Raw genomic sequence first — 22,848 nt, forward strand, 5'->3', positions numbered from 1 at the left:
AATACAATGTAAATGCGATGTAAATAGTTTCAGGCATGTAGCAAATTCAAGTTTTGACTTCTGGAACTTTCTGGAATTTTTTCCCCAATATTTTCGATCAGTGGTTGGTTGAATCTGCACATGCAGAACCCATGAATATGAAAGGCTGACTATAATGCTTTTTTTTTAATATGAAAAATGTCTTTCAAATACAGAAGGATTTGCACCAAATGGAAGAAAAATTAGAGAGAGGCATAAAAATTAGCGGTTAAGAACACAATCTCTGAAAAGGGAACAATCCTGCACTGTTGGTAGGAATTTAAATTGGTACAGCAACTATGGAAAATTGTTTGAGGTTCTTCAAAAAATTAAAAATAGAGCTACCATAAGTTCCAACAATTCCATTTCTGGGTACTTTTCCTAAGAAAACAAAAACACTAATTCAAAAATATGTGTGCACCCCTGTATTCATAGCAATATTGTTTACAGTAGCCAAGATAGGGAAGCAACCTAAATATCCATCAACAGATGAATGGATAAAAGAGACGTGATATACATAACTACAATGGAATATTACTCAGTCGTAAAAATAATGAAATCTTGGGACTTCCCTGGTGGTCCAGTGGCTAAGACTCTGTGCTCCCAGCACAGGGGGCCCAGGTTCAATCCCTGATCAAGGAACTAGATCCCACATGCTGCAACTAAGAGCCCACATGCTGTAACTAAAGATCCCTCATGTGGCAACGAAGATCCCACATGCCACAACTAAGACCCGGCACAGCCAAATAAATAAATAAATAAATGTTTTTTAAAAAATGAAATATTGCCATTTGCAGCAACATGGACAGACCTAGACAGTATTATGCTAAGTGAAATAAGTGAAACAGAAAAAGACAGATACTGTATGATTTCACTTATATGTGGAATCTAAAAAATAAAACAAATGAACCAACATAAAACAGAAACAGAGTTATAGATACAGAGAAAAAACAGGTGGTTGCCAAAGGGGAGAGGGTGGGTGAATGAGTGAAATAGGTGAAAGAGAGTAAGAGGTACAAACTTCCACTTACAAAATAAATGAGTCATGGGGATAATATGTACAGCATGGGGAATATAGTCAGTAATATTGTAATAACTTTGTATGGTGACAGATGGTAACTAGACTTGTGGTGGTGATAATTTTGTGTTGTATAGAAATATTGAACCACTATGTTGTACACCTGGAACTAACGTAGTGTTTTAAGTCAATTGTACTTCAACAAAAACAAAAAGGAACAAACAAACAAAAAACACAATCTCTGAACAAGACTGAGTTCACTTCTGAATCAGAAGTCTAAGATCCACAGTCTTCAAGCTGCCCATGACTCAGTTCTCTTCCTCTTTCTCCCAAACCACAGAAGTATAGTAATTATAACAGCAAACACTTACAGAGCCTTGACTATGCACCAGAAACCATTTTTTAAAATTAATTTTTATTGCAGTATAGTTGCTTTATGATGTTGTGTTAGTTTCTACTGTACAGCAAAATGAATCAGCTATACATAAACATATATCCCCTCTTTTTTGGATTTCCTTCCCATTTAGGTCACCACAGTGCATTAAGTAGAGTCCCCTGTGCTATACAGTATGTTCTCACTAGTTGTCTATTTTATACATAGTATCAATAGTGTATATATGTCAATCCCAATCTCCCAATTCCTCCCACCCCCACCTTTCCCCCTTGGTATCCATATGTTTGTTCTCTATGTCTGGGTCTCTATTTCTGCTTTGCAAATAAGATCATCTATATCATTTTTCTAGATTCAACATATATGCATTAATATATGATATTTCTTTTTCTCTTTCTGATTACTTCACTCTTTGTGACACTCTCTAGGTCCATCCACGTCTCTGCAAATGACTCAATTTCTTTCCTTTTTATGGCTGAGTAATATTCCATTGTATGTATGTACCATAACTTCTTTATGCATTCTCTGCTGATGCACATTTAGGTTGCTTCATCTCTGGGCTATTGTAAATAGTGCTGCTATGAACATTGGGGTGCATGTGTCATTTTGAAGTACGGTTTTCTCTCAGAAACCATTTTAAATATGTTATAAGCGTGAAATCATTTAATCCTCACAATAACCTCATTTATTACAGGTAAGGTAACTGAGTCAATGAGACATTAAGATGCCAAAGGCACACAGCTAGTAAGCAGCAGATACAACCTGACATTTTTGTGGCACCAGAAGCTGGGTTCATACATATCACATATCACAGTAAGGTGTAGTGGTTGTTATAACAAAGAGAATGCACCCATCTCTAATGTTATGGGACACTTTAACTGTTCCCAAGTAAAGGGAGAGTGAGTAGTCAAGGAGAATTCATCAGCAATGTTTTTAGGCAAAACACAGACATGGATAGAACTGCTCATAGGCACAACTGTGGAAAAAAATCACAATCATAAATAAACATACAAACTAAAAGAAAGAAAAGAATATATGGTACAATTGGATAATATGTCTGAGAAAATAAAGTTGGATTCTTAACACATTACACTAAAAAAATTTGTAGTAGTTGAAAAATTTAAACTTAAGATATAAAAACTACATAAAAGAGAGATTTTTAAAAAATACTCTTAGAGTAGGTTAGAGTTTCCTAAGTATGAAATAAACCCAGAAACCATAAAAGATAGGAATGATAAAATGAATCATATAAAATTTTAAAAAATTCTTGAATAGAGAAAGCCATCAAAAGTTATGAAAAGTTACAAACCATAAACTGGGAAAAACACTTGCAGTTCACATCATAAATGGATGATTTCCTTAATATGTAAAGAGCTCCTAAAGTCAATAATAAAATGACCTAACAATAGGTCAAATGGGCTAAGATATGAATAGACATTTCATAAAACTGGAAATTACACATAGTTCTTAAATATAGGAAAAAGCACTTCCTATATTTCCTTCTTAAATACAGAACTTCATTCATTAGAAGAGACATACAAACTAAAATGACATTACAATACCATATTTCACGAAACCACTAAAGCACAAAAACTTTGATAACTTACTTTATTCATGAGGGTGTGGGACAGCAGGAACTGTCCTGTACTGCTAATGAGTGCTATTTAGTTTATCTTCTGCCCAGAACATTTAAAATATCCATCAAAATCATGTATTCAAATACACTTTCACCTAACAATTATCTTCTGTAATCTATCCCATACACATACTCACATGTGAAATGACTTATGTATGAGGAAGTTTATTGAACCATTCTTTGCATTAGAAAAATGTTTTTCAAAGAACAAGTAAAAGCCTCCAGGATACTGGTTAAATAAATTTTGTTTTATCTATAAAATGGAATAATTTTCAGTCAGTGAAAAGAATGAAACAGTTCTATATACAGTATACTTATATGGCAGCATCTCCTACAAATATTATGTTAAAAAAAGTATTATGTGAAAAAATACACACACCCAAGTGAGAGTAAATTAGTACATTATATATACTGCTGTTTATTATATATATTCAAAATATATACACATACCCAAATGAGTATGTATATGCTCAAAAATAAGTGGTAGTCCAGAGATAAGATTGCCATAGGTTCATGAAGAGAAATCATCAGCTCAGTACTGAAGGATCAAATTTCTTGCATTTCTCTACATTCCTACATTTCTCCCTCCATATTGGCTTCATACTAAAGCTTGTTCCCTTGTGGTCACGGGACGGTTGCAACCATTTAAGTACTTACATGCGGACACAACTTCCAGCAAGAAAGACTCTTTTTGGGTTCACTTTTCTGGGAGTGAGGAAACCTTCCTAGAAGCCCTCTAGTGGACAAGCCTCAATGCCACATTGGCCAGGTTAGGGAAACCTGCCCAGTCTGAAACCTAACACTGGAAAATAAATAGCTTAGACTAGTGGTTCTCAACCTGCAGTAATTTTGCCCTCCAGAGGGCATTTGGCAATATCTGGAGACATTTTAGTCACAACTTGGGGGAAGGATGCTACTGGCACCTAATGGGACATTGCAAGGCACACTGCTAAACATCCTAGGACACACTGAACAGCCACGCACAACCAAGAATTATCTGACCCCAACCCTTGTGCACTACTGGTGGGAATGTAAATTGGTACAGCCACTATGGAAAACAATATGGAGTTTCCTCAACAAATTAAAAATAGATGCAGCAGGCTTCCCTGGTGGTGCAGTGGTTAAGAATCTGCCTGCCAATGCAGGAGACACAGGTTCGAGCCCTGGTCCGGGAAGATCCCACATGCCGCGGAGCAACTAAGCCCGTGTGCCACAACTACTGAGCCTGTGCTCTAGAGCCCACGAGCCACAACTGCTGAGCCCACGCAGCACAACTACTGAAGCCTGCGCACCTGTAGCCCGTGCTCTGCCAAAAGAGAAGCCACCACAATGAGAAGCCCATGCACCACAATAAAAAGTAGCCCCTGCTTGCTGCAACTAGAGAAAGCCCATGTGCAGCAATGAAGACCCAATGCAGCCAAAAATAAGTAAATAAAATAAATTTTTTTAAAAAATTAAACAAAATAATAATAATAAAATAAAAATAAAAATAGATGCAGCAACTCCACTTCTGGATATATGTCCGAAGGAAAAGAAATCACTGTCAAAAGATATCTGCACCCCTATGTTGAGTGCAGCATTATTTACAATAACCAAAACATAGAAACAACCAAAGTGGTTATCAACAGAGGAATGGATAAAGAAAATGTGAGATAGATATAGAGAAGAATACTATATATATATATATATATATATATATATATATATATATATATATAGTAGAATAATATTCAGCCACAAAAAGGAAATCCTGTCATTTATGACCACGTGTATGGGTCTTGAGGGTATTATGCTAAGGGAAATAAAAGACAGAGAAAGACAAATACTGTATGATTTCACTTATATGTAGAATCTAAAAAAATCAAAAAACAACAACAAAAAAACAGCCCACAAAATGAACCAAAAAACCCCAAACTCATAGCATAGAAAAGGAGATGAGATTTGTGGTTACCAGAGGTGGTACCAGAGGGGTGGGGGAATGGGGAAACTGGTAGAAAGTGATCGAAGGTACAAACTTCCAGTTATAATATAAATAAGTATAAATAAGTGCTGGGAAGGTAATGTAGAACATTATGACTAGTTAACACTGCTGCGTGGTATATTTGAAAGTTACCAAGAGAGTACATCCTAAAATTCTCATCACAAGGAAAAAAAATGTTTCTTTTGTAACTATATGAGGTGATAGATGTTAACTAAACTTACTGTGGTAGTCATTTTACAATATATGTGTCATTATGCTGTGCAACTAAAATTATACAAAACTATGTCAATTGTATGTCAATAAAACAGAAAAAAATTATCTGACCCCAAATGTCAATAGTATGGAGATTGACTGACTTAGACTAGTCACTTGGGAAGGAGCACTGTTGGACAGTCATGTACCATGACCACTACAGTCACCTCAACTTGCATAAGGTTAAGTGTCTGAGCATATCCTTTCAGTTATTTCTCCCCTTTTTGCTTCCTACTCTGGGTCATATGCCTCCACCTGTGGCTGGAGTAAGGGAATATATGGCAGAGTCCGCAGTAAGACCATATGGTTAGAGTAGGAGAGGAGTAGGTCACCAAAAGAAGAGAATTGCTGTTACCAGAAGAAAGAGAAAGCTGAGCTATAGGTTTATAGATCTAAAGGTGTCCACTAGTACCATTTTTTTTTGATTCCACATATAAGTGTTATCATATGATATTTGTCTTACTTCACTTAGTATGATAATCTCTTGGTCCATCCTCGTTGCTGCAGATGGCATTATTTCATTCTTTTTTATGGCTGAGTAATATTCCATTGTATAAATATACCACATCTTCTTTATCCATTCATCTGTTGATGGACATTTAGGTTGCTTCCGTGCCTTGGCTATTGTAAATAGTGCCGAATGAACATTGGTGTGCATGTATCCTTTTGAATTACGGTTTTCTCTGGATATATGGCCAGGAGTGGGATTGCTGGGTCATACGGTAGCTCTATTTTTAGTTTTTTAAGGAAACTCCATGCTGTTCTACACAGTGGCTGTACCAATTTACATTCCCACCAACAGTGTAGGAGGGTTCCCTTTTCTCCACACCTTCTCCAGCATTTATCACTTGTAGACATTTTGATGATATGGCCATTCTGACTGGTGTGAGGTGATACCTCATTGTGGTTTGGATTTGCATTTCTCTAATAATTAGCAATGTTGAACATTCTTTCATGTGCATTTTGGCCATCTGTATGTCTTCTTTGGTGAAATGTCTATTTAGGTCTTCTGCCCATTTTTTGATTGGGTGGTTTGGGGTTTCTTTGATACTGTACAAAACAGAAATAGACCCACAGACATAGAAAACAAACTTATGGTTACCAAAGGGGAAGGGTTGGGGGGAGGAGGGATAAATTAGGAGTTGGGGATTAACATATAGACACTACTATATATGAAATAGATAACTGGGACTTCCCTGGTGGTGCAGTGGTTAAGACTCTGGGCTCCCAATTCAGGGGGCCTGGGTTCAATCCCTGGTCAGGGAACTAGATCCCACATGCATGCCGCAACTAAGGAGCTGGTGAGCTGCAACTAAGGAGCCTGCCGGCCGCAACTAAGACCCAGCGCAACCAAATAAATAAATAAAATAAATATTAATAAAATAAAATAAAATAGATAACCAACAAGGACCTACTGTATAGCACAGGGAACTATACTCAATATTTTATAATAACCTATAAGGGAAAAGAATCCGGAAAAAAATAGATACATATGTATGTTTATCTGAATCACTTTGCTGTACTCCTGAAACTAACACAACATTATAAATCAACTATATTTCAATTTAAAAAATTAAAAATTAAAATTAAAAAAATAAAATAAAATGTAAAGGTGTCCACTACACTAAGAGAGTGAAAATGATGAGGACAGTGAATATTTGAGAATATTAAAAGAATTGTTAATGCCTGATGATTTTCTAGATGTGAAAAATGTGAGAGAGACTCATTGGGGGGATGATGACAAAATTTGTAGAAAAAGAGTGACTAGAAAGTGATTTTATTGTTAACCAGGATAAAGAATTCAGGAAAAGAAACATGTTTGGTGAGGCAGAAGGTACTGTTTTAGACTCCACTTGCCTTCATCAGCATTTGTCTGGAAACAATTATCAGGATCAATTTTATAGGGCTTTTAAAAAATATTTATTTATTTATTTATTTATTTTTGGCTGTGTAGGGTCTTAGTTGCGGCACGCGGGATCTTCATTGCAGCGTGCGGGCTCTTTGTTGCGGCACACGGGCTCCAGAACGTGTGGGCTCTGTAGTTTGCGGCACACGGGCTCTCTAGTTGCCATACGTAGGCTTAGTTGCCCCGTGGCATGTGAGATCTTAGTTCACCGACCAGGGATCGAACCCGCGACCCCTGCATTGGAAGGCAGATTCTTTACCACTAGACCACCAGGGAAGTCCCTATAGGGCTGTTTTTGAGTGTTATAACCTATTCAATAATATGTGTCAACAATTTTTTTAGTCTGATACACGGTAATTCTTGGCCCGCAAGTCAGCTACCCTATTCTGTTCCTGGGCCCTGAATATGCAGACAACACCCAGCCAAATTTATCTTTCTGGACTTTGCTTTTAAAGATGACAGGGAGGCCACCACCAACTCCCTCTTCTTTGTTAAATCACAGTTGTTGTTCAGGCAGGATATATTGCAACCACTTGGTTTTAAGTTTCTTGGTTAAAATCACAATCCCATTGTGCTTCTCTATAATTATACCTAAGTCATCTTTATTAATTTTGGTAATTTCTACTCAGTATTGTGGGGATAGGCTTTGTTTTGGCATTTCCCTCTGACTTATTAAAAAGCCTAGAAACTTGCTGAGTCCAAGGAGGCCTGTTCTTTGCTTTTTGGGGTTTTTTGTTGCTGTTGTTGTTTCAGAATTGTTCTATTTATTTTTTTATTGAAGTATAGTTGATTTACAATGTTGTGTTAGTTTCAGGTGTACATCACCTGAATCACAGTGATTCAGATTTTTCCATGTGTATATATATATTCATATATATATATGTTCTTTTTCAGATTCTTTTCCCTTATAAGTTATTACAAAACATTGAGTACAGTTCCCTGTGCTATACAGTAGGTCCTTGTTGGTTATCTGTTTTACACACTTGTTTTTGGCTGCACCATGAAGCATGCGGAACTTCCCCAACCAGGGACTGAACCTGTTCCCTCTGCAGTGGAAGCTCGGAGTCTTAACCACTGGACCACCAGGGAAGTGCTGTTTATCTGTTTTATATATAGTAGTGTGTATATGTTAATCCCAAACTCCTAATTTATCCCTCCTTCCCCCCTACACTCCCAACCCCACCTCCGTCCCAAGGGGGCCTGTTCTAATTGCAAACTGCTTAGCTGCTGAAGAAGAATTAAAGAATTGGCCTAGTTCACTAACAGCTGTAGTTCAGGGGTATGATTTTGTCTACTAACATAACAGTGATACTCTTGCTGGTCCAAATTGGGGCCAAGTACCCTCAGTGTAGGCCCCAAAGTTATAACATTTTAACTTATATTTGGGAACATACACTCCAAGACAAGTAGGAGGTGAGGTGGTGAGGGGGAAAACTTCCTGGTGATCCACTTGCTATGCCATATAGGGTTTGGTCCCTATCCCCAGATGTCCCCTTTCTTCATGGCTAATTCTTGGTGCCTTTGGTGTCCTTCACTACCAGGGCATCAGTTGGGACTGGCTCAATCTATTAAATAGATTGTAATAAATTGGAATATCAAAAGAGAAGAGGTCAAGGTCTTGGTTCCTTTCTACCCAGGAGGCTCCTTGTTTTCTAAGAAAATTTTCATATGAAGAGGCATTAGGAAGGGCAGGCTTTGTCAAGCTACAAAATAAAGGGTAAGGAGTGCCTGTGTTCTTACATTTACATAACTAAGAGCAGCCATTCCAGTGGTTCTTCTCAGAAAAAAAGGTATGCTTTAAAGGGAAATTTTGTCTCCACGTAGAGTAGCAACTGGCCAATTTTTAAATTTGTTTTTAAAAAATGTCAAGTTCTACCTAAGGAGACAACACATTACTCTTCCTCATTCCATTCTCACTGGGGAATCGTACACATCACGTTGTATCATTCCTTGCCTTTAGGTCCTTGAACCACCTAAACCCCCTACCCCATTTTGTTACTACGTTTTAAATTACTGGTTACAGATCTGTCTCAACTACCTAGGTCTTAGAAATATTTGAATTAAGCCTAAAGAACTTTCTCTTGCCTCAGATTCCTCTAATTATTTATTTTTCTTTCTTACCTATCTAGACTCCAAAGCAGTTTGTGACCTCCTATTAGTATCTTATCAGTTTCATCAGCTTGGATTTTATTTCTCTTGCAGTCATTCTTCTCCCAGAGAGTAAACAGCTATTCTTTCTTCATTTCAAATCTACAGAATCAGTTTCTGTTACATTCTATAGAATCCGGTTTATTTTTTTAAATTAATTAATTAATTTTTGGCTGTGTTGTGTCTTCATTGCTGCGTGCGGAATTTCTGTTTGCAGCGAGCGGGGGCTACTCTTCGTTACGGTGTGCGGGCTTCTCATTGCGGTGGCTTCTCTTTCTTGCGGAGCATGGGCTCTAGGCGCACAGGCTTTAGTAGTTGTGGCACGCGGGCTCAGTAGTTGTGGCTCGTGGGCTCTAGATTGCAGGCTCAGTAGTTGTGGCGCACGGGCTTAGTTGCTCGGGGGCATGTGGGATCTTCCCGGACCAGGGATCAAACCCGTGTCCCCTGCATTGGCAGGCGGATTCTTAAACACTGTGCCACCAGGGAAGTCCTGGTTTATTTTTTTATCATACATGATACCTCTGTTAGTTTCCAACTATGTAACATCCCCCTATTTCTGTTGCTTAAAAGACTTTTAAGGTATCTTGGGTCTTCTATCTTTGTTATTTCTTCACAAACTTTGGTACACTACACATGTAGGCATATAAAAAATTTCAAACACTGTAGACGTGTAGAAAGTGAAAGTCTCCCCCATGATCCCTTCCCCCTTCACATTCCTCAGAGATAACCAATGTTAATATATTGATATGTGTCCCTCTGAATATTTCCAAATTATCATTCTTTCAAAATATGCGTTAGTTTTTACCCTATTGTTAGAGATTATGCATTTTATAACATCTAGGTTGGTCAATCTGGATAATTATTCATCTTTGTATGATATTAAGCTCTTTTCTTGGTTTTTCTTCTATACTAAACACTCCCTTCTTGGTAGCGCATCGCTCCTTCCCCTTTTCTGTAACCTGCTCTTCCCTCTCCTCCAATTCTCTGACTCACACGAGTCATTACATTGTTACAAATGCTACCCCTTCCCCCAGGCAGAGTTGACTGGTCCAAGAGTGAGTTTATAACCCAAATTAGGCCAATCATAACACCCCACCATTGCTGAACTTTGTTGATTGGTCCAGGTGTGGGCACCTGACTTAGAACTCATCCTTCCCTGGGATTACGTAAACATAGGATCATGGGAGTCAGTACTATTATGGTGGCAAAGCCTGTCATATGTGAGGGTTAGAGTTTTTGACAGTCATGTTTCCTAGAATTTGGAGAAAGCAAGTGTTGACAGAAAATTAATCAGTTGATCTAAGAAAAAGAATGGAAAATTTCATCCAAGCCAAATTGAGGGTTGTAACCTGGGAACAGCATCTCAGAAAGCTCCGAGAACTGTTCCACCCACTAGAAGCCAAAATACAGTTATACAAGGTTTTTGAGACAAAAAGCTGTACATTAGATGATGTACGATTGACAGTTTACACAATCTGGATCTGCAAGTACAAAGTGATGGTCATCGTGACCCCTTACAAGATCAAGAAGAAATGTTACCTTTTAAGGAGTTGTCTTACTGATGCTAGGAGAATGTTGCTTTTTATGGTTGAGCAGGTATTTCTGTGGATGGTGGAGGTTTGGTAGATGCAATGTGGATACACAACACACAGCAGAGGGGAAAGAGGAGGCCAAAGTGCAGAGAACATTTTTTATGTTCAAAGTTTTCTTGTCTTGCCATAAAATATGAATTTTATATCACACAAGTTTACAGTGAGAGGGAATAAAACAAACATACAGAGAGCAAATAAGAGACAAAGTTTTGAAGCCATTCATGTTCCCTATTCCTGAGAACTAGTTTCATTCTTGTCGTTTTCAAGTTATTCTAATTAAACCAGATTCACAAGTAATTCCCCCCTTTTTTGCTTATGCTGTGTCCCTAAATAACATATCCTCTTTAGTTTAAAAACAATCTTATTTCATTCCTCCCATTTCTGAAATATTATTTTGTTTAGGCGATAACAAAACATTTTGAGGCATGTCATTAACATTACACAGGCTGTTCTAAACTTTATTTTCACTAATAGGATCCCCAAAAGTTGTAAGCACAGGATGCTATTTCTTCAGGGAGTACCCATGTAGAATCAACTGGAACTGACTACCAATACCTTTTCCTTGTTACCAGTGCATGAATGACAACATGCCTGTGCAGATACACAATCAGGATCATACTATGTTCTTTGGGCTAGAAATCACTAAGACTGATTTAAGTAAGAGTCACACAAATAGATTTCCTCTTCTTATACAACTATAGTTTTCATAGTTTAAAGCACATCTTTCATCAGTTCTATTCACAATCTCTTGATGGATTACATGCCATATTAATTACTAGTATCCAAACTAGTAGTTCCATTTGGCAGTTTCTGACAAAGTACCATAACATTAATTTCTTGAAAATTTTCTTGAGGCTGGCAAACAGTAATCATTTTAAATCAGAAAATATTACTAAGCCTTATAAATTACATATGACAACAATATATAAAAAAAAATGTTTTCTTTTTGGCTGCATTGGGTCTTTGTTGCTGCACGCAGGCTTTCTCTAGTTGCAGCGAGCAGGGGCTACTCTTCGTTGCGGTGTGCAGGCTTCTCATTATGGTGGCTTCTCTTGTTGCGGATCACGGGCTCCAGGCACGCGGGCTTCAGTAGTTCTGGCACATGGGCTCAGTAGTTGTGGCTCGCGGGCTCTAGAGCGCAGGATCAGTAGTTGTGGCGCACAGGCTTAGTTGCTCCATGGCATGTGAGATCTTCCCGGACCAGGGATCGAACCCATGTCCCCTGCATTGGCAGGCAGATTCTTAACCACTGTACCACCGGGGAAGTCAGGTATAAAAATATTTTTAAAGGTTCAATATTTAGGAAGGATGCTTTAGAACTGTGGGGGAGGTTGGAGGGAAGTGTTATCTAGGAGGGACACAAAAGGCATTGCAACAGTATCTGCAACAATTATTCTTTTTTTAATAACATCTTTTTTTAATTTTTTAAATTTAATTTAATTTAATTTATTTTTTTATACAGCAGGTCCTTATTAGTTATCAATTTTATACACATCAGTGTATACATGTCAATCCCAATCGCCCAATTCATCCCACCACCACCCCACCCCACCCCCCCGCGGCTTTTCCCCCTTGGTGTCCATACGTTTGTTCGCTACATCTGTGTCTCAATTTCTGCCCTGCAAACCGGTTCATCTGTACCATTTTTCTAGGGTCCACATATATGTGTTAATATACGATATTTGTTTTTCTCTTTCTGACTTACTTCACTCTGTATGACAGACTCTAGATACATCCATGTCTCAAAAAATGACCCAATTTCGTTCCTTTTTATGGCTGAGTAATATTCCATTGTATATATGTAACACATCTTCTTTATCCATTCGTCTGTCGATGGACATTTAGGTTGCTTCCATGACCTGGCTATTGTAAATAGTGCTTCAGTGAACATTGGGGTGCATGCATGTGTCTTTCTGAATTACGGTTTTCTCTGGGTATATGCCCAGTAGTGGGATTGCTGGGTCATATGGTAATTCTATTTTTAGTTTTTTAATTAACCTCCATACTGTTCTCCATAGTGGCTGCATCAATTTACATACCCACCAACAGTGCAAGAGGATTCCCTTTTCTCCACACCCTCTCCAGCATTTGTTGTTTGTAGATTTTCTGATGATGCCCATTCTAACTGGTGTGAGGTGATACCTCATTGTAGTTTTGATTTGCATTTCTCTAATAATTAGTGATGTTGAGCAGCTTTTCATGTGCTTCTTGGCCATCTGTATGTCTTCTTTGGAGAAGTGTCTATTTAGGTCTTCTGCCCATTTATGGATTGGGTTGTTTGCTTTTTTAATATTGAGCTGCATGAGCTGTTTATATATTTTGGAGATTAATCCTTTTTCCGTTGATTCATTTGCAAATATTTTCTCCGATTCTGAGGGCTGTCTTTTCGTCTTCTTTATGGTTTCCTTTGCTGTGCAAAAGCTTTTAAGTTTCATTGGGTCCCATTTGTTTATTTTTGTTTTTATTTCCATTACTCTAGGAGGTGGATCAAAAAAGATCTTGCTGTGATTTATGTCAAAGAGTGTTCTTCCTATGTTTTCCTCTAAGAGTTTTATAGTGTCCAGTCTTATATTTAGGTCTCGAATCCGTTTTGAGTTTATTTTTGTGTGTGGTGTTAGGGAGTGTTCTAATTTCATTCTTTTACATGTAGCTGTCCAGTTTTCCCAGCACCACTTATTGAAGAGACTGTCTTTTCTGCATTGTATATCCTTGCCTCCTTTGTCATAGATTAGTTGACCATAGGTGTGTGGGTTTACCTCTGGGCTTTCTATCTTGTTCCATTGATCTATGTTTCTGTTTTTGTGCCAGTACCATACTGTCTTGATTACTTTAGCTTTGTAGTATAGTCTGAAGTCAGGGAGCCTGATTCCTCCAGCTCCACTTTTCTCTCTCAAGATTGCTTTGGCTATTCAGGGTCTTTTGTGTTTCCATACAAACTGAAATTTTTTGTTCTAATTCTGTGAAAAATGCCAGTGGTAGTTTGATAGGGATTGCATTGAATCTGTAGATTGCTTTGGGTAGCAGAGTCATTTTCACAATGTTGATTCTTCCAATCCAAGAACATGGTATACCTCTCCATCTGTTTGTATCATCTTTAATTTCTTTCATCAGTGTCTTATAGTTTTCTGCATACAGGTCTTTTGTCTCCTTAGGTAGGTTTATTCCTAAGTATTTTATTCTTTTTGTTGCAATGGTAAATGGGAGTGTTTCCTTAATTTCTCTTTTAGATTTTTTGTTGTTAGTGTATAGGGATGCAAGAGATTTCTGTGCATTAACTTTGTATCCTGCTACTTTACCAAATTCATTGATTAGCTCTAGTAGTTTTCTGGTAGCATCTTTAGGATTCTCTATGTATAGTATCATGTCATCTGCAAACTGTGACAGCTTTACTTCCTCTTTTCCAATTTGGATTCCTTTTATTTCTTTTTCTTCTCTTATTGCTGTGCCTAAAACTTCCAAACCAATGTTGAATAATAGTGGTGAGATTGGGCAACCTTGTCTTGTTCCTGATTTTAGTGGAAACGGTTTCAGTTTTTCACCATTGAGGACGATGTTGGCTGTGGGTTTCTCATATATGGCCTTTATTTTATTTTATTTTTTTTAAGATACATCTTAATCTAATGGTTTCTCCAGATAGAATTTTTTTTAATTAATTAATTTATTTATTTATTTATTTATGGCTGTGTTGGGTCTTCGTTTCTGTGCGAGGGCTTTCTCTAGTTGTGGCAAGTGGAGGCCACTCTTCATCACGGTGCGCGGGCCTCTCACTATCGTGGCATCTCTTGTTGAGGAGCATAGGCTCCAGACACGCAGGCTCAGTAATTGTGGCTCACGGGCCTAGTCGCTCCGCGGCATGTGGGATCCTCCCAGACCAGGGCCCAAACCCGTGTCCCCTGCATTGGCAGGCAGATTCTCAACCACTGCGCCACCAGGGAAGCCCTATGGCCTTTATTATGTTGAGGTAAGTTCCCTCTATACCTACTTTCTGGAGGGTTTTTATCATAAATGGGTGTTGAATTTTGTCAAAAGTTTTTCTGAATCTATTCAGATGATCATATGGTTTTTATTCTTCAATTTGTTAATATCATGTATCACATTGATTGATTTGCATATATTGAAGAATCCTTGCATTCCTGGGATAAATCCCACTTGATCATGGTGTATGATCCTTTTAATGTGCTGTTGGATTCTGTTTGCTAGTATTTTGTTGAGGAGTTTTGCATCTATGTTCATCAGTGATATTGGCCTGTAGTTTTCTTTCTTTGTGACATCTTTGTCTGGTTTTGCTATCAGCATGACAGTGACCTCGTAGAATGAGTTTGGGAACGTTCCTCCCTCTGCTTTATTTTGGAAGAGTTTGAGAAGGATAGGTGTTAGCTCTTCTCTAAATGTTTGATAGAATTCACCTGTGAAGCCATCTGGTCCTGGGCTTTTGTTTGTTGGAAGATTTTTAATCACAGTTTTAATTTCAGTGCTTGTGATTGGTCTGTTTATATTTTCTATTTCTTCCTGGTTCAGTCTCAGAATGTTGTGCTTTTCCAAGAATTTGTCCATTTCTTCTAGGTTGTCCATTTTATTGGCATATAGTTGCTTGTAGTAATCTCTCATGATCCTTTGTATTTCTGCAGTGTCAGTTGTTACTTCTCCTTTTTCATTTCTAATTCTATTGATTTGAGTCTTTTCCCTTTTTTTCTTGATGAGTCTGGCTAATGGTTTATCAATTTTGTTTATCTTCTCAAAGAACCAGCTTTTAGTTTTATTGATCTTTGCTATTGTTTCCTTCATTTCTTTTTCATTTATTTCTGATCTGATCTTTATGTTTTCTTTCCTTCTACTAACTTTGGGGTTTTTTTGTTCTTCTTTCTCTATTTGCTTTAGGTGTAAAATTAGGTTGTTTATTTGAGATGTTCCTTGTTTCTTAAGGTAGGATTGTATTGCTATAAACTTCCCTCTTAGAAGTGCTTTTGCTGCATCCCATAGGTTTTGGGTCATTGTGTTTTCATTGTCATTTGTTTCTAGGTATTTTTTGATTTCCTCTTTTTTTTCTTCAGTGATCTCTTGGTTATTAAATAGTGTATTGTTTAGCCTCTCTGTGTTTGTATTTTTTACAGATTTTTTCCTGTAGTTGATATCTAGTCTCATAACGTTGTGGTCAGAAAAGATACTTGATATGATTTCAATTTTAACAATTATTCATTTAAAAAACTAAAACTTCTGGCTAACTTTGGAAGAGACTGTTTGAGTAAAACTCTAAGTCTACCTTAAGCTGGTGAGTCCTAGATATTACTTTTAGATTGCTATTCTAGTGTCACTGTGATGATTAATTTTGTGTCAACTCATAAATCATGCCAATGTTTTCTTAGGTCAAGGCAATAGAAATAAAAACAAAAATAAACAAATGGGACCTAATCAAACTTACAAGCTTTTGCACAACAAAGGAAACTATAAAAAATATTTAAAAAAAGAAGATGACCTATGGAATGGGAGAAAATATTTGCAAATGATGAGATTGACAAGGGCTTAATCTCCAAAATATACAAACAGCTCATACAACTCAACAGCAAAAAAACAACCAACCCAATTGAAAAATGGGCAGAAGACCTTTTTTTTATAGTCTTTTTTTTTTTTTGCTGTGCTGGCTCTTCATTGTGGCACGCGGGCTTCTGTAGTTGCAGTGCATGGGCTCTCTCTAGTTGTGGCATGTGGGCTCTAGAGCACACTGGCTCAGTAGTTGCGGTGCACAGGCTTAGTTGCAGTATGTGGGATCTTAGTTCCCCGAACAGAGATTGAACCTGGGCCCCCTGCATTGGGAGTGCAGAGTGTTAACCAATGGACTGCCAGGGAAGTCCCTGGGCAGAAGACCTTAATAGACATTTCCCCAAAGGAAACATACAGATGACCAGTAGGCACATGAAAAGATGCTCAACATCACTAATTATTAGAGAAATGCAAATCAAAACTACAATGAGATACCACCTCACACTGGTCAGAATGGCGATCATTAAAAAGTCTACAAATAACAAATGCTGGAGAGGGTATGGAGAAAAAGGGAACCCACCTACACTGTTGGTGGGAATTTAAGTTGGTGTAGCCACTATGGAAAACAGTATGGAGGTTCCTCAGAAAACTAAAAATAGAATTACCATATGATCCAGCAATCCCACTATGGGGCATATATCTGGACAAAGCTATAATTCAGAAAGATACATGCACCCCTATGTTCATAGCAGCACTATCACAATAGTCAAAACATGGAAACAACCTAAATGTCCATCAAGATGAATGGATAAAGAAGATGTGGTACATATATACAATGGAATACTACTCAGCCATAAAAAAGAACAAAATAATGCCATTTGCAGCAACATGTATGCAACTAGAGATTATCATACTAAGTGAAGTAAGTCAGAAAGAGAAAGATGAATACCATATGATTTCACTTACATGTGAAATCTAAAATATGGCACAAATGAACCTAACTACGAAACAGAAACAGAGGGACTTCCCTGGTTGCGCAGTGGTTAAGAATCCTCCTGCCAATGCAGAGGACACGGGTTCAAGCCCTGGTTTGGGAAGATCCCACATGCCACAGAGCAACTAAGCCCGTGCGCCACAACTACTGAGCCTGTGCTCTACAGCCCACGAACTACAACTACTGAAGCCTGCGTACCTAGAGCCTGTGCTCCGCAACAAGAGAAGCCACCACAGTGAGCCTGAGCAAAGCAATGAAGAGTAGCCCCTGCTCGCCACAACTAGAGAAAAGCCCACATGCAGCAACGAAGACCCAGTGCAGCCAAAAATTAATTAATTAATTAATTTAAAGGAAAAAAAGAGAGAAACAGACTCACAGATGTAGAGAACAGACTTGTGGTTGCCAAGGGATTGAGGGAAGGAAAAGGGATGGACTGGGAGTTTGGGATTAGCAGATGCAAACCATTATGTTTAGACTGGATAAACAACAAAGTCCTACTGTATAGCACAGGGAACTATATCCAATATCATGGGATAAACCATAATGGGAAAGAATATTTTTAAAAAACAAAGAATGTATACATGTGTGTAACTTTTTTTTTTTTGGCTGCGCCACACAGCTTGCAAGGAATCTTTGTTCCCCAACCAGGGATCGAAACTGTGCTCCCTGCAGCGGAAGCGGGAGTCCTAACCACTGGACCGCCAGGGACATCCCTATAACAGAGTCACTTTGCTGCACAGCAGAGATTGGCACAACATTGTAAATCAACTAAACTTCAATTAAAAAAAAATTATGTGTCAACTTGACTAGGCTTAGGGATTCCCAGATAGCTGGTAAAACATTATTTCTTGGAATTTCTGTGAGGGTGTTTCTGGAAGAGATTAACGTTTGAATGGTACACGAAGTACGATAGCCCTCATCAGTGTGGGTTGGCATCATTGTTGAGGGACTGAATAGAACAAAAAGATGGAGAAAGGGTAAATTTGCTCTCTCCTTGGTTTGGGACATCCATCTTCTCCTGTCCTTGGACATTGGTGCTCCTGGTTCTCCAGCCTTTGGACCAAGACCCGGACTTACACCATCAGCTTCTCAATTCTTGGGCCTTTGGACACGGACTGGAACACCCAACATTTGCTCCTCCGGTTCTCAGGCCTTCAGACTCAGACTGAATTACACCAGTGGCTTTTCTAGTTTTTCAGCTTGCAGACCACAGATTGTGGGTCTTTTTGGCCTCCATAATTGTGTGAGTCAATTCCTATAAGCCATATATATATCTTATTTATGTCTCCCGTTGATTCTATTTCTCTGGAGAACCCTGACTAATACAATCATGTAATGTCAGTCAGTGGGAAGGTCTTGACCTCACAACTAGGGGCTAGAATTTGGTATTGGAGATCGGACACTATAAGGTCAGTTTGTTTGAATGCTGAATTTTTACCTGTTCTCAATCCAAGCAAAAATAGCAGGGACATTAGAAATAACATTTCAGGATTTTAGCATTTCTAAATATAGAAATGAGTAAGCTATCCATCTAAGTATAATAACATTCAGCCACATTCTCAAACTGTATTATCCTAAATGGCGATAATAATCCTTTAGGTCATGACATATGAATTATTTACATAGCAATTTTTTAAAAATATGTAAATCACAGCTTAAGTTGCCAGATGTGTCATATTGCAACTTAATATTTTTCATTCGTTGATTTACATATTCAGCTTAATATATGTACTCAGTTTTATGACAAGTTATGCCATTATATGTTTTCTAATTTGTTCATAAATTATAATTTAAATCATAAACTTCTCCAGGTCAGTTCAAATGCTAGTACATATTCTTCTAAATTTTTAAAAAATATACTAAATATAGGTGTTCTTCTACACCTATGTATCAAAATATAATTATTCAAAAATTTAAACTGTCATCTATGTATATTTATTGTTACTGGTTGGGTTCCCTCGGAAGCAGACTCTGACACAGAGCTTGCAGCAACAAGCCGTTCATTAAAGATGAACCTTGGGAGTTTCCCTGGTGGTGCAGTGGTTAAGAATCAGCCTGCCAATGCAGGGAACATGGGTTCGAGTCCTGGTCCAGGAATATCCCACATGCCGCAGAGCAACTAAGCCCGTGTGCCACAACTACTGAGCCTGCGCTCTACAGCCCGCGAGCCACAACTACTGAAGCCCATGCACCTAGAGCCCATGCTCCGCAACAAGAGAAGCCACCACAATGAGAAGCCCGCGCACCGCAACAAAGAGTAGCCCCCGCTCGCCGCAACTAGAGAAAGCCCGCGTGCAGCAACAAAGACCCAACAGCCAAAAAATAAACAAATAAAATAAAAATTAAAAAAAAAAATGAACCTTGGTGACTCACCATTGTGTTGACAGCAGTTTACCCCTTGTGCTGCTTAGATCCACTTTTTTTTTTTTTTAATAAATTTATTTATTTATTTTTGGCTGAGTTGGGTCTTTGCTGCTGCGTGCGGGGTTTCTCTAGTTGCAGCGACTGGGGGCTACACTTCGTTTCCGTGCGCGGGCTTCTCATTGCGGTGGCTTCTCTTGTTGCAGAGCATGGGCTTTAGGTGTGTGGGCTTCAGTAGTTGTGGCACACGGGCTTTGTTGCTCCTCAGCCTGTGGGATCTTCCCGGACCAGGGCTCGAACCCGTGTCCCCTGCATTGGCTGGCGGATTCTTAACTACTGCACCACCAGGGAAGCCCAGATCCACTTCTTCACATACATTCTGGAACACCTCCTCCCAGATCCAGTAGACCTGCTTTCTAGGGGAAATTTAGAAGTGGAAGATGAGTGAAAAGAATTACAGTCCTGGGACTTCCCTGGTGGTCCAGCGGTTAAGACTCTGCACTCCCAATGCAGGGGGCCCAGGTTCGATCCCTGGTCAGGGAGCTAGAGCCTTCATGTCTCAACTAAGAGCCCACATGTTGCAATGAAGATCCCGCACGCAGCAATGAAGAACCCGCGTGCTGCAACTAAGACCCGGCGCAGCCAAAATTAATAAATAAATAAATATTAAAAAAAAAATTACAGGGCTGTGGCTGAGTTCATCTTGTCCCCCCTCTACTATACACTCAAGATTCTTATCACCCTCAGAGAACACCTTTGCTGGTCTTGGTAGCTTGCCCCATGGTTTGGTCCAGGTCCTTAACCTACAGGTCTGATTCGCAGGGTACCATGCCCTTCTTTGGTACCTAATAGTTTATATACTTGTGCATTTGCCATCAGAATTGGGCAAGAAGTATCAAGAGGTACCCAAGTGGATCTTCTGGGCACCAAGCATATCCTCCCAGAAGGCTGGATATGAGGGTCAATTATTTCTGACAGAGTGATGATTCCTCTCTTTGTCTCCTAAGTTGCCAATGACAGTAGCTCGATCAGCCTTGGTAAGTGAAGTTCATCTTTTGGGGCCCATGTGCAGTCACCATGGATATTCTATTCATGCACCCACTGGTCAAGCACTGAAGTGGCTGATAACAGAGGCTGGGTACCATCAAGTGGCCAAGTCACTTTGTTTTCTTGGTTGTTTATGTTTCTTCCAAGATCAGTGCTGTCTGGTGGACATTAACATGGGATACAAAGATCCTAATATTTTGTGTTCACTCTCATCTGTTTATCCACTCTACTCCAGACCTACTTGACTCTAATTTTGTAATCTTCCTTCAGGTCCCTGTCCAGATGGCCAAGCCATTCACCACTGACATGAGTTTATACATGTTCTAACCATGGGCCACTTATCTTTCCACATAAAGTGGAGAACCCAGGGCACAGTGTACCCTTTGGGAGGAAATTCACTAACCAGCTTTTTTTTTTTTTTTTTTTTGGCTGCGCTGTGTCTTCGTTGCTGCTTGGGCTATCTCTAGTTGCAGCGAGCAGGGGCTACTCTTCGTTGTGGTGTGCGGGCTTCTCATTGTTGCGGAGCATGGGCTCTAAGTGCGTGGACTTCAGTAGTTGCAGCACGTGGGCTCAGTAGTTGTGGCTCAAAGGCTCTAGAGCGCAGCCTCAGTAGTTATGGCACACGGACTTAGTTGCCCAGCGGCATGTGGGATCTTCCCGGACCAGGGATCGAACCCTGTCCCCTTCATTGGCAGGCGGATTCTTAGCCACTGCGCCACTAGGGAAGTCCACTCACCAGCTTTTTTTTAAGGCCATACCTGTATGGGGCTGTAGTGACTCTTCTCTTTTTAGCTTGCATCCACATATTGAGGTAACTCAGCCATGATTCAAGCTTGAACTTTTCTCTTCCATCAGGTGTTCCTGAGAAATTTCCCATATAGCCATAGTGCAAATTGAAGGAGAGGTGCTGATGCAACCTGCTTGTGCCCACTGGTCCTGCTTATGCTGAATCCCAGATGTACCACTTTCATCTCATAACGAATCATTGCTAGGCTGCATAACCTTGTGACTTGGTGAAATAGGTCTGAGAGAACCCACCTCATCAGTGTAGTTACCACCATATGGTTACTTGGTGTCCAATGGTCACATACTTTTCTTCTACCGGGGTCTAATAGCATGCCAGAAATTGTTTTTCAAGAGTAAAATTCTCTGCTACAAATGTCATGGCCTTGCTCTAGAACCCCAGAGACCTGCATTGTGATTATCCCACTGGGGTTTGACAAAAATTCCACATAGCATTTTTTACCACCATTGATAGCGCTAACATCATAGATCTTCTAGGTAATACAGCCCAAGGCTCAGATTGCACCACAATCTGATACTACTTCAAAGCCCTTTCTCCTCTGGGCCCTACTCAAAGCTAGCAGCCTTTCTTATCACTTGATCCCAGATGTAGAATATGCTACCTTTGTAACCTAAAGAGGCATATTTGATGTTGGGCCTCCTTTTTCACTGTGGGGTATGTGAGAGGCAATAGTTGGTCCTTTAGTTTGGATGGGATATCCTGACATGCTCTTGACTATTGGACCCCCCAAAATTGTATTTTTGTGGCAGGCTCCTGAATCTTAGTAGGATTTATCTTCCACCCTCTGGTGCACATATGTCCTGCCAAGGTCTCCAATGCTGTAGCCCTTTTCCAAAGTATACAATTACCCAAACAAATGACCAGAGATTAATATGGAAAAGAAGTGGGAAAATTATTTCCCCATTACTGGCCATAGTTCCTTTCTCCTGGGCACCCAACTCCTTCAGCTTATGGATTTTGAGTCTGAAAACTGGCTCAGATCCAGGAATTGGGCAAAAGATTGTGATGTTTTATTGGCACAACTGCCTTCAGCTTCGTTATCACCCATCATTGATTTTTTGATGGTATAATAGTACCCTTCTTGGCTACCCGTCTATTTTGCACCTAGAGACTTTATGTCCTATTACCTATTTCCACAATTTTGAGGGACAGTTCCCATTGGCTGCTATACACTTTTCAATTATCATGAATATTCTTATCAATCCTTACTGATTCAAAGAT

General features: G+C 39.1%; 1 protein-coding gene and 1 non-coding gene across 2 annotated transcripts in view; both read left to right on the forward strand.

The window, feature by feature from the left end:
• EIF4E (eukaryotic translation initiation factor 4E) overlaps nucleotides 1-22,848 on the forward strand; it is a 118,642-nt gene that overhangs the window by 39,571 nt on the left and 56,223 nt on the right. The gene's annotated exons all lie outside the window — the stretch shown is intronic.
• TRNAG-CCC (transfer RNA glycine (anticodon CCC)) lies at nucleotides 20,246-20,318 on the forward strand. The gene has a single exon. It is a non-coding gene; the product is annotated as a tRNA-Gly (tRNA).

Source organism: Eubalaena glacialis, chromosome 5 (genome assembly GCF_028564815.1).
Source record: "Eubalaena glacialis isolate mEubGla1 chromosome 5, mEubGla1.1.hap2.+ XY, whole genome shotgun sequence".
NCBI classification, from domain to species: Eukaryota; Metazoa; Chordata; class Mammalia; order Artiodactyla; family Balaenidae; genus Eubalaena; species Eubalaena glacialis.